At 37.5% G+C, this 19,136-nt stretch overlaps 1 protein-coding gene and 1 pseudogene across 1 annotated transcript in view; both read right to left on the reverse strand.

The window, feature by feature from the left end:
- The window catches only part of fry (microtubule binding protein furry), a 1,411,512-nt gene that overhangs the window by 793,416 nt on the left and 598,960 nt on the right, over positions 1-19,136 (reverse strand). The window lies entirely within an intron of this gene.
- On the reverse strand, positions 924-1,993 carry LOC145662720 (uncharacterized; annotated as a pseudogene).

Raw genomic sequence — 19,136 nt, forward strand, 5'->3', positions numbered from 1 at the left:
TAGCCGTTCCGAACTTGTATCGTCGTCATTGTTTTACGAATAACTTTTAAACAATGGTGCTTTTCCTATTCGCAAATTTTAAGTTTGACCCCACTTGGGAACCTGCAGGGATTCTGGGACAATATTTGCACATCGAAAAGCTGTACTTTACAAATAAGGAAACACTCCTTTTAGCATTTTGACATCTTATGTTTTACCGTTTCGGATCATTAGAAGTGACATGGACTTTTCGATGAAGGTCGTGTTAACAATTTAATCTCTCCGTCATTTTACGTAGGGTTGCTATTGAAACATAAGACCTGTTCCACCTTCCTTCTTTTAACAATAGCTGTAAAATGATATACTACTTGACTCCCCTTGCCATTTGAAAATTTTGAGTTGGACCCCGTCTGGGACGCTCCGAGGGACCCTGCAGCGACTTTGTTTCCCTCTATACCTGGTACTTTTGAAATGATGAAATGCGTGTTCTTCAGTATTGAAACCTGTTGAGCCATTTCAGATTTCTGGGGGTGGCCAAAGACTTTTCAATGTAAACTCGATTAACATTTTGACCTGCTGCCATTTTGTATAGGTTTACTATAGAGCATCGAAACTTATCCCATCGTCTTTCTTTTGAAAATAGCTCTCAAACGAAATACTAATTGACCCCTCTTACTATTTGAAAATTTTGAGTTGGACCCGGTCTGGGACCCTCCGAGGGACCTTGGGGCAACTTTGTTTCCCTCAATACGTGGTACTTTTGAAATGATGAAATACGTGTTTTCTCGTCTTGACATATATTTCACCGTTTCAAAGTTTTAGGGGTGGCAAAGGACTTTATGGACATCCTGTATGTATATATACAGGGTTCATTATGAAAGTAATGAGCATTGCTTTAGAAAAACTGTTTTATTGTTCCGATTGTTACAAATCTTTAAAATTCCTCAAAATACGCTCCTTCTGCATCGATACACTTCTGGAGACGTGTTTTCCACGCCTGGAAAGCATCTTTAAAGTCCTCGGCTGGAATGGCTTTTAAAAACCTTGTAACATGGGCTTGAATGTTTTGCACGGAGTCCAATGTTTTTTTGAGGTGTCTCTTCAAGCGGGGAAACAAAAAAAGTCACTAGGAGCCAGGTCAGGACTATAGGGGCTGGGGGACTGGGGTTCTGCTCCGGGCCAGGAAATCGACGACGGTGAAGGTGGTGTGACTTGGTGCATTGTCGTGGTGGAGTTTTATTGAGTCTTTGATGTCACTTCGAACGCGGGCGACCCTGCGCTTCAGTCTCTTGAGCACTTCTAGATAAAATCCTGCGTTGACAGGTTGTCCTGGTGGCACAAACTCGAAATGGATGATTCCTCGAACGTCGAAGAAGACAATGAGCATTGTTTTGATTCGGGATTTGCTCATGCGCGCCTTTTTGGGGCGGGGGGAGGATGAGGTGTGCCACTCCGCACTCTGCCTTTTGGATTCTGTATTCGAACATCCAGGATTCGTCTCCAGTTACGACCGAGTCTAAAAAGTCAGGATCACTTTCACACAATGCCAACAACTCCTTGCAGCGCAAAACTCGAAGTTCTTTTTGTTCGTTCGTCAACACGTTCGGCACTAGCTTCGCACAGACCTTTCGCATTTGCAGGTCCTCGGTCACTATCCCATATACCGCAAATTTGATGTTTAGGGTATCCGCGATTTGTTGAATGCTCACACGCCGGTCTGAGCGCAACACTTCACGCACACGGTTAACGTTGTCGTCAGTCCTGGCCGTTGTTGGGCGTCCAGAACGGGGCTCGTCAGCGACCTCCTCCCGACCCTCCTTGAACGACTTGTGCCATTTTCCGACCTGGGATCTTAACAAACACTCCTGCTTATGGGCCTCTTTCAGCTTCTGGTAAGTTTCCGTAGCATTCTTACCCAACTTGACGCAAAATTTTATGGCGTAGCGTTGTTCAAGCGAACCCTCCATCGCGCCGTGTTACAACTTGTAAAAACGTGCTTCACGCAGATCGACATCCACACGCTGTCACTGCTCGCAGCAGACTGACTCCGGGCGTGTTTGGAAGGACAAACCACCCACTACTTTTTCCGCGCCGGCAGAGCGCGCTGCGGTGGATTGTTGAGTCAGGGTAGCATCATGCTCATTACTTTCATAATGAACCCTATATATATATATATATATATATATATATATATATATATATATATATATATATATATATATATATATATAGATAGATAGATAGATAGATAGATAGATACTTTCGTAACTTCAGGAGTGACATCGGACATAATGACGTTGGGTAAAATTCAATATAGATGCTCTAACGTGCCAATTTCAAAATAGAACTTAAATGCCTTAACAGAATTGAATTAGTAACACACAGGTACATTCGCCTAAATCTGAAGAGTTTGTTTCGTTTTTGGAGCTTAGTGTCCCTTTTTAGCACAGAGGCTATACGAGACGTGGGCTTACAGTTTAAAGTATAATCCGAAATAGAGTATTTCGTTCAAATTTCAAGGCTCTTCCATCGAGAATAGAGCCCGGAACCCCGTTTACTGAAGGCGCACGTGCTAACCACTAGATCAGCGAGGAGGACTAATTTCAAGAGCGACATGATTATATGACATCACGTAAAATTCAATAATACAGATGCTAAACACCATACTATTCAAACACAGGAATCAAAATTATACTCTAACATTTTGTTTGTGATACTAAAAGTACGGGTATGGCTAGAGCATATCAAAACTAAATGTTCTGTTGAGTACTAGCTAAAATGCACGTCCTTCGCACGGGGAGGGTAAGGTTTATAAGTACTCAACAAAGATCAACGCCTTTGGAGTTGCCCCTGTCAATTCCCAGATCATTTTCTATGTTCCTTGTTGCTTAAACTTGTGCTCAAATGTCATGGAAATTGTTACCAATCAACTTAGCGATCCGAAAACTGTTTATTCAACACTAATAGCAATAATTCTTGGATACGTTATCTTTTACATATACTTCCTTATGACGACGAGGGTGAAACTTGGACTAGAACTGCATCGATAGTGTCACTATTCATCTCTGTGCCAACGAAAATTGTGGATTTAACACTAATATCCGTCGTAATGGGTGCTTTTCCTCTCCCTCTTTGCATATATATTAAATCTCCGCCAATCCTCTCAAGATGAAAACCGAAAAAGCGGGTAAAGAAATCAGTAAAACAAATAAGTAAATAAAGGTTAGCAACGTCGAAATAAATAAATAAATAAATAACGAAGAGTGACATCTTCGCCATTAACCCTGTGAATAAATGAAATAAATAAAGAATACCCTAAATTAACTTTCAGATGACATGACCCTTTTAACCTAAACTTGGGATTAAATTTATGTCATAACTGTCACCAATCAGCTTAAGTATCCGTAAACAATGAATTTAAAACTAATATCGGTTATTTTAGACACGCTTTTTTTTACCTCCTCTTATCACAATGGAGGCTAAAGTTTGGACTTCAAATGCGTCAGAAGTGTTACTACTAATCTCAGCAGTTCTGAAAACTTATGAATTTGACACTAATGTCTGTCGTTTCGGGCATTTACTTTTAGATGAATACACTTTGACCCTCGTAATTTTCCCCGAGCCAAAAATATATAAAAATGGCTTCGTACGCGATCAGATCTAGTGAAAATCTATCTGCGCACCGAATTCGGCCTCTTTCTATCCGAACAGACAAACAGATAGACACATTTTTTTATTAAAATAAATATTACGAACGAAATAAACGATTAAATTAGTCAATTATATGCCTAAATGATGTTTCCCACATTCGTTCAAGACATACTCGAGTGCTTTTCTCGCATCCGAAAAACGGTTGGTCTACTCCGTTGAAAACAGAAGATGTTAGAATAATATTTAACCTTCATGGAAATGATTTTTTCTTACCCTGAATGACTTTTACTAAAGTTAGAACACATCAAAATCGCTTTATCACTCTTGTAAACAGCAGATTTATCCCATATGATGAAAATAATGAGTGAAAATCGGTTGATTCTCTCCGCTTTCTCTGGTCAGTATCTCTCCGCCCCTGCTCAAGCAAACAAAATGCACTCAAGTGAGTTCTGGTTTCGCACTCTGTAAAGCAGAAAGCTTTTCGATACGTCCCACTATTTAGCAGCATTACGTCCGGAGGTTCAAGAGTTGTATCCAATGAATCTAAAGAAGTGTCCTCTTTTCTCTGTCACTTTCTTCGTTACTCAAAACAAGTTTGCAAGTATACTACAAACATTCTCTGAAACAAAAGCATTGACTTTTGTACTATTACTTCCAGCGTTTCCAAAGAAATTTCTGAAGATCTAAAGAAGTGCTAACCCAGCTATACTGCTATTTTCTGGGTCTTACTTCATATTGAATTTGTACACGGGATTGACAGATTCGTTATCTTCTGCAATAAAAAGCGCCAGATACGAAATTTTGTATCATTACGTCACCCGACAATTTTCAAAATACTTATAAGTTGATTTCTTTGCAAATATTCCTTCTTTGCGAGCATGCATGAGTTAAGGATAAATACACTGTAAAATTTTACCTCATTCCACCTTAGAGTCCTGAATGCCAATGAGTATACGGTTCCCATTACACTCTATTCTCTCTTTGCAACACACATTGAATTAATGCAAGTGAATGATAAAATTCATATAGTGTAAGACAAAAAGTATCCATATACCACTTTCATCTGTATCCAACGGCTGAAACGAATCATGTAATAACTATCAAATGCAGCCTTTTGCACTCCCTTCACGGGATGGATTTCCATAACTCTCCCAAGTAAACGTAACATTCACACTATGTATTGAAAACGACAAAACATATATCTAAATGTCCAGCATTTCAACAAAAACATATAACAGTAAAACTATTTTAATCCCTCCTTAATCCACACCCACTTAGGATGAAAATGTCTAAAGTCCTATCTTGTCTGGATCTAAGAAAAACATCTGTTCAAAAATTCAATTCCCTACGTCGAACAATTTCGGAGATCTGGGGTCACATTTCGTAACGGTTTGTGTCAACGCACCACAAAATCTACGTTTGAGTTTGCGATAATAGGCATAGCAGTTACAATTGATATTTGCATGTTTCACGTTTCAAAATCCCATTTTACTCCACACATGTCTTACAATCTAAGGAAAAACACTTGTACAAAATTTCAAGTTTTGCAACACAATTGTTTCTGATAAGATAGCTAGTGAAGCAGTGAATTCATCCTTTCATACTGTATTCTAGACGTAAGTTTTAACAGACAGATCAAAAATTTCTAGTTTCGTTGGAGCTAGGTAAAACATGCTCTATACACTGAAAGAATACGTTAAGGGATCCTTAAATGAATAAATCTAGTTAATTATGGGGCAAACAGTAGAATACATATTGCAATATATGCTTCTTGATAGATGTGTTGTGTGAGGTAATATTTATGTCTCATTATTACTAATCTACATTGGAGTATTTGTACGTACGTACCTACATTATACAGAATGCAACAACTATTTTCATGTTGTAATCGAAAAAGAAAACTACTTTCTCACTATAAGTAACTTTTTAACTAAAGAAATCTCAACATGTATAGCCGCAAACTGGCCAATTGATTTGTTCTATGACAAGATAACCAATTCAGAGTTCATGTTATACCCTTGCCTACGGTCTTGCTTCCCAAATGTATCTTTCACGTGAGGGGTGCGATCCATCCATATTAGATGTCCTCATCTTATTATATTTGAGTGCGAAAAATGCAGGCTTCATTGTGATGGATTTGCCCTTTTGGCTATGGAACTTAAACCTTTGCATAGTCTGTTCTGCACTGACAGCTTTCAGAGTCAGCCCAGATTGTCAAGTCCCTCTTAATAGACACCTCTCTCTGACTGCTACCCTTTGAATTTCTGAGTGGGCCCTCAGACTACTCTCCTTGGTTAGAACCTTGAGGTAATCCCTGAAAGCCTTCAGTAACTTTTCTCCTCTCTGATGTTCTGCACCACAAAATCAACTATTATCTTTCTTCTCGAACGAAACACTTGAACTACTTAAACTAGGAAATGAAGAGTTTGTAACTCAGCAAGAAAGGTTCTCTTCCTTCCAGCTTTGAACTAGAAAGAGATTTAAGAGCTAGATTGAAGAATGGGAATCGTCCGTCGTTAGTTTCCTGATTTAGTTTACAACATTCCTGTTGATTCGAGTAGACCAAGGTATTCCATCTCTTCACGTTATTATCTATATTGTAATGTTACTACGTGGTGTTGTATATAAACAATTCTACACGCCAGTGATTACAACCACCACCATATGGTTTAGCAAGAGGATTCTACACACCAGAGGGATCAACTATCACCTGCACACGACGGACTTCTGGCTCCTCCCACGGGGCAGACGATGACATCGGAGCAGCAGCGCTACTGCCACCCAAGGACTCCTATAAATTGGATGGACGACGACAAATCTGTACCAGTTTTCTGGTGTCCCTCCTACTGTTTGCCACGGAACATTAAGAGTAACCTAACCCCAGGACCTCTAGTCTGCTTCGGAACTACGCCTATCCTTTCTTCTAGCCTAACATGCATCGGGGCTTTATAGTATTTTGTAAAAATACTTTTTATAGTGGAATTTTTATAATAAAAGCCGGTAGTGGGAGTCGATTCCGGACGCTCTTTTTATGAAAGCTCTACCTACAACCTATATGAGATAAAGTTTTACAATATGATATTCCGTGGTATATTGTTTTCTCCTCATTACTGAAATAAGAGTACAAATACACCCATACACATATATATATATGACTGGCTCAGATGAAACAAGTCCTATCCCTAAAATGCAATACGGGAGAAAAACATGTTTAAAATTTGGCCACATTGTACTGTCAATTGAGGAATGTTTACGATGTTTCCTGCAGTACTCAGTTATACGCTGTCGTATTACCATCATGTGCATGTGCTGTTAGTGGGCAGAGAGAGGTGCGCTAGTAGAATGTGTCTGCAACATGTTCATGCAGTAGCACATGTCAGAACACGATTTGTTAATTAAAAAGCTGTCTTCGTCAACATCTAAAATTGACTGAAGTCTATCAGTCGCGAAGGTCAAAACAAAGCGCTAAACGAGCTGCTGCACGAGAAACTAGTCAACTTAATCTACACTTCTTTCGCCAGGTACCTATTTGCCGGAAAATGCACTTTTTTCTACATAACTAGGGAAGGACTTTATAAAAAATACTATCGAAGATTTTGACTCAAACATTCACCTTGAGTGCACAAATTAACTGGACAAATGCCTACTCGGACAACAAGATTGTACTCACAAGCTTATCAAGAGACAGTTACCAACTTCATTCACGCCTCTGCTGAGAAGTATTCAATAGGTCTACCTGGCAGACTGCCTAAGTTTAAAAAATCATAGGATAATGAAACTCCTGTCATTTTACACAAAAGTTGCAGTGTATAGGAAGTATGTGGAGGCCTGCGACCAGAAAGAGATAAGCCCTGAAAGTGCTTTGGAAACAATGGAGCGAAAATTACCCCTATATTGACAGCATGAAACCGTCCAGCGATTGATCTGATGTATGTCAATCAAATATAAACAATATCCTCAAGATCCGAAACGATGTTGCAAAAACTGAGAAGCTACAAGCAGCTGTAGATAATCTAAATCTAACTGGAGTACAACGTCAGTATTAACAAGGGCAAATTGAGCGGGTTGAAAAGGATTCATCTGTTCAGGTATTATCGTTTGACTATGCCTAAAACGTTCACTATCCATATACGGCTCAAGGTGTCGCCAGTAGCTATTTTAAATCTGCTCGGAAATGGCAATTATTCGGGGACTATGATGAAGGCAGCAAGAAACAACACACATACATTGTCGACGAAGTTCATATTTGTGCGGTCATTAGTTTCCTAGATGACTATCTTAGTAAGCCACGCAGGGACAAATTGGTTTTGTTTCTTGACCTCGCATGGCGCGTTGCTATTGGGAAAAGTAAGACGGTTTCTCTGCATTTCCTTCTTGTTAAGCATACATGCTTCTGCGCGGATCGAGTTTTTGAACTCATTAAATTGAAATACGGGGAAAATGATATTGACACGTATTCAGGCCTTGTGAACTGCGTGGTTGCAGCATTCCCCTCTGGTTACAGTCATGCAATAACAATCTATTATCCAGTTACTCGAAGAAGCTATGAGAAGTAGAGGAAGCGAGATACGTTTTGCAGCAGTACTTCTCTATAATTCTCGCCATCACAAAATATCATTATTTTATCTTTACATCACAGGAGTCAGTTGGATGTAAAGAAGTCGCTAACTCTGAAATTCAGTTGGTCAACGTAGTTAAATTCAAACCAGAAAGTTTGTCGTTGAAGTGTCAGTGGTACCTGTACAAAGAGGTTCGTCCAGCGAATGGAGATCAATTCATCTGCAAACCCACAAGAGAGGTTGCGGTCAGGGGACAGCGAGGTCGAGGTCGGGGTGGTATCCGGACTCGGGATGGCGTCCAGAGTCGAGGTGGTAACCGAGGTCGCGGTGGTAAATATACTTAATTGTTTTCAAAATTTCGTTTCAATGTTTACAGAGAGGATCAATAATTGAATTACATTTTTGACACAATTAGGCTAAACACAATTGTGATTATAGAAGGGTATCACTTTTCTGTAAATGTAAGAAGGGTATCACTTTTCTATAAATGTAATCATCGTTCTATCTTTGACATATTTTGCAAATGATGTGGTGTGTCCAACCACCTCATTTCATTTTTTAACACTATAGACTACGTACGATGAACAACGACCATTAGACATAATTTTCTATGCAATAATGTACATCTTCTATGTATACCTTATTTATTAGTCCGGGTAGGATTTGAGGACTAAAATACTTCTTACTATGGGGGAGAGGGTTGTCAGAACCTCTTATGCATATAAATTTTGTAACACGTGGTAACCATCACACTTTCCACACTTTTGCGTATGAACAGGTTAGCATAAAGTAGCTCTCCAGTCGTATCAACTGCAGATGTTTGAACGCGACAAACGACATATGGCAGAAGAGTGTTTAAAGGCATATAAACCGTCAAAACCGGAAAATCAACTCTTTTAGACAAGAGGCTTTTTCTTCCGAGCAACCAAACGTACGCATTTCTAACGTATACGTGACAAACTACGGAAATTTGTCAGGCAACGCTGAAAACCTGTTTCCTCCTAGGCACGCAACAGCAACAGTGTCCAAGAATGGCGATTCCTAAGGAGAAAGTTTTTCGTGCAACAGAGTTCGCAAAAAGTATTTTTATTTTTACAGCACACTGAACGCTCAGTCATGAAATTGGAAGAAATCCCTACGTGACAGCAACATTGAAAAGTACTCGTATTATAAATTGTTCCAGATAACAGGATGATTGTGTAGTGGGAAAAAAGCACGACTACTTTACGCGTGTCAGACATGATACTCGGCAGTTAGCATCTGTCACGCATTGTTCTCTAAAATCAGTACGACTAACCCACTGTAAACAAGCAACCAAAAAATCGTTAAAGATTTCCTTAGTTGTATTACTTCTAGCGACAGATCAACATGTCACTTTAGTGACAAACAAATAACATCTGGAAGCTTGTCTGCGCAATACCCTCATATACTTTAGAAAAAGCTCTTTCCTTAAATGCACAAAAAACTAGAGAACATCATTTACGAACAAAAATATGTACTTATATATTTATATATTCTGTCTTCTACGCGAAGTTCGGATGTTATTTCAGTAAGCTTTTCTTCATCACATAATCTGTAGTTAAGCTCCGAACCTCGAGCTCCTGCTCTTGTGGTCCCCAGAGTTCCTTAATGTCACTCTGTGATATCAGCTCTGTGAGAATATGTAAAAGACCCTGTGTATGAGCTAGCACTATCTGCACACCGCAGCAATATGAATATGAAATGGGGAATAGCCAAAAAATATAAGAAAATGATAATGACACCGTTGGCTGAGAAATCGAATCCAAAAGGCGTAAGGATTACAGGATTATTAGAATTGCATAATATACTGTAAAACGCTTCGAGTTCTAAAATGAAGACTGTATGGAATAGTAAATTAAGAAGTCAAGGAGAAACAATTAGGGATTGGGAAACATAATGACACAAGAGATGAGACTGTTTCTTATGTTTAAGGGGAAAAGGAAGGAAGTATATATTATTTATTGGTCTAGAAAATAATTTGACTGGCAGAACTGAGAATCGTTGAGGAAAGTTCTAAAGAACGTTGAGTTGTGGAATGCAAACCCCGACGACTCATGTGAAACTTCCATATGAACTAACAAAGTACAATAATAGGGGAAGAAATAACAGAAGAGGGTGGAAAGGTAGTTTGAGAGAATGTTGCCTCTCATCAACTTGCTTAATACAGAATCTAGAAGTAGCGAATAATCTCTATATAAGTTCATTTTCTTTTGCACGAGATAGAAAGATTAGGCACAATACACACCATTTGTAGATGATAGGGTGGTTGTTGCGGAGTCTGAACAGAAAAATGATGTAACTTTTGAAGAGAAACTGTAAGAATATCAAATGAATGTAACCAATAGAAAGAAATGACAATTGTGATTAGAACAAAGTATTCTGTATGGCATTTAGAAGGAGGAGGGAAAAAGTAGAACGTGTACGTAGGTAGTATTATTACCAATGAAGTCAAACGTGAAATGAAACTAATGATAGGAACGATTTAAAAACGAGCATTTAGGAAGACGAAAAGTGTATTCCATGAGTGTTTGAATAATAAATTAAAAAGAAAAAACAACTAATAAAACTATTTAATATGCACTACTGAACTCCATGGAATAAATACGCTTACACTACATAAAGGGGATTATAACAACTAGAGGCTTTCGAATTGTGGGTGCGAGGAACTGAAAACAACAGTTGAGTTGGATAGGAAAACCAAAAGAGGAAAAGCAGCGAATAGCACGGGCGAAGAGAACAATACTGGATGTAATTGCCTGAAATGAATTTTGTTCTGAGGGACGTGATACGAGAGTGCGGTAGAAGGAAAGCGAAAAAAAAACTATAATTGATAGACAATATTAAATGGTACTTAAAGAAGAAGATATTAGCTGAAGATCGTACTATTTGGGATGATCTTAATTGCAGAAAGTAGCCTGATAGTAAGGTAGTATGAAAGATTATTTTACGGAAATAAGTATTAACTCACAACACTCCTCTTTCCGGGACTACTGGAAACGGATTGTTTCTTTTGCGGGAGTTTCCCTATTAACTACTTTACTTTATTTCGTATCCACTCCAAAGGAACGTTTTTAAAACTTCCTGTTACTCACTACGAGATTGACAGCGCACCTAACACTTTGCCAAAAACGATGAAGAAATATTAATTACAGATACAATGCAAAAAATCTAAGTAGAGTTATGAGAAAATGGTATTATGAGAATGTTTAAAGATATTTCATAAAAACGCTTTAAGAATAGGGATGTGTAAAGTTTTGCACGCTGGGAAAACAGAAATTAACAGAGGCAGATATATAAACGTCGGGAAGGAATGATTCTCTGAATTCTTCCTAAAACAAATCTCTGCTTTCTTTTTGGTTCTCAGAAAAACTTAACGTGCTATCTAATCTTCATTAGTACTATCATATAAGTGTTGAACGACAAGAGTATTCTAATATAAATTGCGCATCAGATTTGTAATTACATTCAATATCCAATCATAATTTTTAAAAATCAGATCATCAATATAAAGCAAAGTGCAATATATATAAAGACCTTATCATTCTATCTCCTCTTCATACAAATACTTAAAGGACGGTACGATCATACATACAGTATAAGGGGCTATTATGGAAACAGTCCAGTACTATATTTTCTACTCGATTAGATCTAACTGCTCACGTTCAGAACTTCGGTTGCTCCTAACATTTTCTTTACATAACCATTTTCTTCAAAGAAATAAAAAGAGTTTCTGAAACTGCCACAACAAATCTATTTCCTAAATTTTATTTTCGTATTTCCTTCTATAAAACTGATATTGCCGAGTAAAAGAACACTCAAAACAACATTAAGTTAACATTTCTTTCGCTTCTTCTCAAATCTACAGAAGCTCTCGAAAAGTTTGTAGTTAAACGTTCGATATTGTCTTTGAGATAAAATGTGAAATGATACCTTCTCAATTTCAACAAGAACTTTCAGAAAGTTTACAGTTGTTTGTTATATTATTTTATATCCAACAGATAATTTCTAAAGTGGACGAATGGGAAGTTACTTAAAACATGAACAAACACTATATTGAAAACTAAAAATTGCCGAACTGCCAAAATAGCTTCTCTACTAAAGACTGTTCTGTTACATTAAATAATAAAGTGCTCCGATGTACTCAAATGACTAGGGTAGTACAGGATATTCTTACTGGTGGCATAAGGAACTTTCGGCGTTAACCAACCGAAGACTTACTGATGAATAGAAATTTGAATTAAGATAACTTCAATCTGGAAAGGAGACAGCGACTCAGTCGATGTGTTGACCACACATTTTTCAACTAAGACTTACAGCGCTTACAGTATGATGTACCAGGGAAGCAAGAAAGTTCGTGCGCTTTTATACTATGGAAGAAAACTGTCAATTACAGGGTTTTAACGGTTTGTTTATTCGGCAAAATAGCCTCCATTTGCTTCTACAACCTTCTCCCAGCGCTCAACAAGCTTGTAAATGCCAGTTTTGTAGAATATTTGTTCCCGAGACTCGGAAAACTCAGCAACTGCATTTTTGACGTCTTGTTCAGTCTTGAACTGCCTGCCACGCATAAAGTTGTCTATGGCCAAGAATAAATGGCAATCCGAAGGGGCGACATCTGGGGAGTAGGGAGGATGAGATACAAGCTCCCAACCAAGTTCTGAGATTACTTCCAGCGCCTGTTTTGCGGTGTGAGGGCGCGCATTGTCCAGGTTATAGAGCACACCTCTTTTGTTTACTAGTGCTGGCTGTTTCTGGGTTAGTTTGGTGGCTACCGTTCTCGGTTGTGATGAGTACACATCTTTGGTAATTGTCTTACCACTTCCAAAAATTCGTAGTGCACGATACCGTTTGTAGTCCACCAAACACAGAGCAAAACCTTGTGTTGATGGATGTTCGGTTTTGCAGTCAAAGGCTTCGGATCATTCGGTGATAGCCAATGGTATGACCGTTTTTTATTGTCATACATGACCCACTTCTCGTCACAAGTTATTATACGGTCCAAATTTGGACAGATTTTGTGTCTCGTCAACAAAAATGAACAGATATTCAGTCTTAGAACTTGGCTCATAGCGGTCAGCTCGTGAGAGACCCACTGACCCAGTTTTCAGGTCTTCCCCAACTGATGCAGACTTACCCGAATAATTTGCCTGCTTACCTCGAATCGGTGAGCAAGTTCCTCGCATGTTTGACTGAAATAATCTTCAATAGAGGCCTTCAGGTGGTCCATATCCACTGATTTAGGCCTCCCAGAGCGAGGCTTATCTTGAAAGGTCTCGTCACCAGTTGAAAAGGTCTGGAACCATTTTTGTGCTGTACATTTACTTATTACACCCTCTCCGAGCGCAACACATACTTTTCTAGCTGCTTCTGCACCATTTGTCCCCAATTTAAACTCGTAAAGCAAACAAGCTGTAAAAACTTCATTTGACACTGACATGATCACGAGCGATTTTTACACACTACACTGACAAATGCGTTGTTATATTCACCGTGGCTGATGCGTCAATGAATAAGCTTCCACAAACAGTCAAAACTTTCATGCTACGGAAACAGATGTCGCCGCAGCAGCCAAATGGAAGCGGGAGTGGTTCAAAAGCGCACGAACTTTCTTGCTTCCCTGGTAATAGCAGGTAAAATAAGTTTTACTTACGGAAAGCACAATATAATCTTTTAATTTTAAAATTCTCTTTAGGTTTAAGGCGAAGATTGAACTGAAGTCTGGGCCTCTTAATTTTTTTTTTAAATCTCTTTAGAGGATATACGAAGAAAAATGTAAACATACAATACGTTTTATAGATAACGAATATTTAGCGATAAAAATTAATCCTAACTGATGTAACAGCAGTGATGAGTTTCCTTTAGCATGTGACGAAAAGGTGAATGGGCTAAGGAATATTACGTAAAATAATGGATCTTATGGTATTATCAAAACGCATGGACATTATCGGATGCAGTAATATTTGGATATTGGACATAAAAGGAAATTGTAGCGATAGAGACCACACTATTAGTGCTACTGTTTCAATTGTTGTGTAGTTAAGATTAGATCAGAATCGTGGTCATCATTTGACAATTGAACCCATGTTGTTCACTTGATAACTGACTTGCTAGTTTCCACTTTATCAATTATCACTGTTCAGTTTTGTCCTATTTTGCTCACATTCATTCTCATTATCACTGTCTCTTTTAGCCTACACGGAATAACTGTGAGACGTAAAACTAAACTATTACATTTCATTTCATTTGAGTTTTATTATTCAATGCTCATCGTCTGCTCTAGTCTAAAAAGTAGACTGTGGAACATAAACTCAAAACTACAACACACTAGTGAATGTGATTTCGGATTCGAACACCAACAGTCTCAGTCATAGCGCTCGCTCCGTTTGGGAGTTAACAAGTTCAAAACCTGCTGAAACTACAATGCCTCGAATAAATACCCAAGTAGAGGCTCGATCTCAATTCAATGATAGGTCTTCCTGCCCTTATAACCTGCACTGCACAAGCCATAAATACATACATAACACACAAATACTTATAATAATGATTTTCACACAGTCATGCGTCCTAGCGTAAAGTTTCTGATATTGCGTTTGTCTCTTTAGTCACGTTTGTTCTACACTTGATTTGTCTGTGATAAAACAATTGCTGAAATATATTACACAGATATGAATGAAATTATGAAATATTTGAACAAAGGAGAATCGCAATATTTCATTTTCGTTCATTGATAAAATACTCTTGCACAGTTCTCTCGTGGCTAATAGCTGACAAACCTTTAGCGTAAGAGACCCAAATATATGAGCAATGAAAGGACGTAGTTTGAATTCCACGTTAAAACACCAAACTAATACCAAAATCATAAGTTACACATCACAATACATATAACTTAAAGGATACGTTACTAAAGATAATTATGCACAGTCTTAAAAAGTGCTTATGACTCGAAATGACAGGAAATACTATACAGCATCATGACACAATATTTCAGAACAATAGATCGGAAATATGGAGATGATTCTAGCATCTGAGATGCCGTCTGAGTAAAAGTATTCCTATTCTAAATTGAGCAATGATAAAAGACATGAAATCTCCTAGGTGTGACTCAATAATACAAAGTATAACGCATTACTTAGCAAATTACCAGGTACCTAATTCAAACTTATGGTGCGAAGATCAGATGTTCGTGTTAGATTTCACGGATCTGTAAACTCAGAAGTCACAAACTGAAACTAGCGTCAGCAATTACCCAAGCAGTGATGTCAACCTGAAACGTTACAAAATCTCATCTCGAGAAGTAGAAATTCCTATTTTGCTCTTGAATTTCCCATGCTGTACTACCTTCAGAAAAATAAACACACTGCTGAACAAGACTGCACTTATCTAATAAAAACACATTTACACGTGACGTTTCGATCTTCTAGCCAAGATCCTCATCAGACGTACACTGAGTAATAAAAAAAAACTACTCAAGTATATATACACAATCCATCTTCCTATCTGCTCTCTCATTGGCCCGTTCAAACAGCCAATCAGAGGCGTGGAAATCTATCTGAACTGACCAATGGCAAAACATAACATTCTACCAGAAAGAAACAACAAGGAGCAACAACTCCATATCCCTCCTTGAATACGTCGATTCACATACATTTTTCTGTATTTATCAATAACATTCCTCCATTCTTTATTAATTACAAAAATTTAAAAGTTATAAAATATGAAAATTGAAACTACCATATGACACTGACTTTGTTGGATATATGAATGAATTATCCGTAAACTTAGATCTACGTTTATCAAATAATTAATGAATAAGTATCTTCCCTGACTGAGAGAAATACTTAAAAGTGTTGATGAAAATATGTTGTTAGAATTTCTGTTAAGCATGCTTTTGTGCTATATCTTCTATGGTACGTAACGAAACTAGGCAAGCATCATTCACGATACATGTACATGTCAAACGTTTTGGAATTTGGTTGTTTCTCGTTTGGTACTTACTTACTTCCTTTAGCACACATTTTACAGTAACAAAGCTTGACAATTAGCACTGATTTCACGGCTATTGTGAATTCAATTTACGCCCCGCCCATTTAATTTTTTTTGCTGGCGTCGATGAAGTAAATATATAAAAAATCCCTTATATTCTGTCAATTGCTAAGAAAATTCCTTTTATCTCTACTCGAGAAATTAATGTGAAAATATCCCACAAAATGGGATTTTGCCCATGGGTTGAATCACTGTACTCACTAAACTTATGGATTTTAAAGTATGGACACAAATAGTTCCCGGTCAATTATTTCCAGAGGTTTAATAGTACGGAATAGAGCTACACGAAACAAGAGTTAATACATTTTAAGACATTAATACATGTTGAACATAGTTTTTTAAATTTCTTGCACAGAATGCCAGAGGTTCGCTATTATAGCTTAATCTACCTACTTCTATCTCTTTATTACTGTGAAAGTTCAATTTCTAAGGCTTTGATAAGATATTTTCACATAGCATTCAATTACTCATCTCATCTTCAAAGAGTACATCCTAAGGATGTTATCACGTTTAGCATACCCTAAACACATATTATGTTTAATAGTCTATTTACACTAAACAGTCTTAATGTTTTTCCTTAGTTAAGGAACTTACAAAGCAGAATGCTTCAAGCATGTAATACTTTACTCATAGACTGTTAACAGAAACTTATGCAATAACATAATACAGAAAGTAGCACGATACTGGTGTTTATAAATGCTGTTTTATCCTCTTTAGTTTGAAACTTTCCCTATACGTTACATATGGTAATTAACTAAGTGAAAACTACCGACAAGCAACTAGAGACTGTCAGCTATTAACTAATTGCCAGTTATTATAAATGAAATACTGGTCCTTGAAATTCACATTCCAGCTTTAATATTAAAATAGTAACTTTTATTTCCTATTGGTACTTAGTGTGATAACAAATAGCAAAATAGTTTGCTTTAGTCTGGACAAAATATCCGGTAGTATTGCATAATTTTTATGACTTCGTATCGTGTGGCAATAGGAAACATTAAAGTTTTTGTGCTCCACGATTATGCTTTTCAGGCTAGAGGAGAAGAAACATTAATACTACGAATTTTAGAAATGACCCCCCCCCCAAAAAAAAAATGAATCAAAAGATTGCGATCTTGGCCAATAATTAGTTTTTGGATCAGGAGTCACAAAATTTCTGAACGGCCCCTAAATCGAGTTTTCGTATTTTCTACGGAATAAGCACATCACACTGAGTTAAGAGATAGTTTGGGTTTGGCTACACTGTATGCAGTTATCCAGATATAAGGCGTGCAAGATAAGTTTTGACCGAAATATATTGGATCTCGGATCACGGGCCCAACTTTTTTGAACGGCCACTAAATCGAGTTTTCATATTGTTTACGGAATAAGGATATTATACTGAGTTAAATGATAGTTTGGGTTTGGCTACACTATATGTAGTTCTAGAGATATAACATGTAAAAGAAAATTTTTGATTGAAACATATTGGATCTTTTGATCTAAAAATGAATGATTACGAAAGAATGTGTCGAGTGAGAATATGGGATGAAACGGGAGAATTCCAACAAAACCCTTGAACAGATGGTGTTCACAGCAAATTTACAAGGTCTGGAATTGAAACCGACACCTCTCGTACTAGAGGTTAGCGCTTTACCACTGAGCCAAAATATTCTTATGAAGAATAGTTTAGGATTTCAGCGACGTGATGGATGTGCTCGGAAGTCGATACGTGGACCACTTAACATCTAGATAAATATATTGCAATAATTTGAGTGGGTAGAGATAATGACAGTCTGGGATTTTAGCCCTTTACTTATTTATTTTATTAAAATACAAAATAGCTTTTGTGTTTACAAAGTTAATAACTTAAATATTTTTTTATGACTAGCGGTGAAGGAAGGAAAGTTTTATATGGAAAGCCCTTCGGTCATGGCAGCCACCGGGGTTTTTTAAGCGACTTTCGGTTATGGTTTTTAGGTCATTTTCTTGGCTCACGGCAGCCTCATGAGGCATGGTTTGTGATTAGGATGTTTTAAAGGTAACCTTTAGGGATTTTAGGTAAGGTAGAGCCTCTTCGTTTGATGTGACCTTCAGAGCTGTTATGGGTTAGCGATCAGTGGTTAACATTTTTTTTCCCTTTACTTTTATACGCCCTTTTTAGGTGGTTCGGTGTCCCTTTTTTTTCAGTTCCCATCGTGTTTTCCTAGTTTTGTGTATCATCTGCTGCTTATTAACAATAGCACGTGTTGCTTGTAAACATGTGCTCATGCTGTAAGGTAAGGATTCTTATAATATATATTCTACCCAGTCAGAGACTGTTATGGGCTAAAAATTATATTTACTACAAATAACATTACAGTGCCGATACTGATTTTAACTTCTCAGTCACATATAAACAGAATCAAGAATAAACTGCCTCTCTTTTTTAGTTTTCTCTTTCGTTTTATAGTCAATAGGGATGACCTTAAATACTGTTAAATAATCTCTCCGTCTAAAATTGAAATTGAAATCTTTAGAAATTTTACTTTTTTTTTTTTTTTTTTGCCCAAATCATTTATGTTTGGGAGGAATAATCTGTTTAACTTGACAACACTTCGTTTCCTACTCCCACACGAGTAAACATATGTAACGAAGCAGTGACGTAAATGAGTGACGCGTAGTCATTCAAGGAGAAAAAGTTGACTTGCATAAACTTCGTAACCTCCCTCCCAACAAAGTGAAGGCATTATGTTCTCTTTCTCGATCTCTCTGGGAAAACTACACGGCAGAATTTTGAACGCCTAGCAACGACGCTTCCTGTATGATGCATAAGAAAGCATCTGTAAGGTGATCTCAAAGGAAGAGCTATCCCATTTTCGTCAACATAAACTGTAAATACTAAGAACCGTTATTAGTAAAGCA

This window comes from Thermobia domestica, chromosome 10 (assembly GCF_964235325.1).
Source record: "Thermobia domestica chromosome 10, izTheDome1.hap1.1, whole genome shotgun sequence".
NCBI lineage: Eukaryota > Metazoa > Arthropoda > Insecta > Zygentoma > Lepismatidae > Thermobia > Thermobia domestica.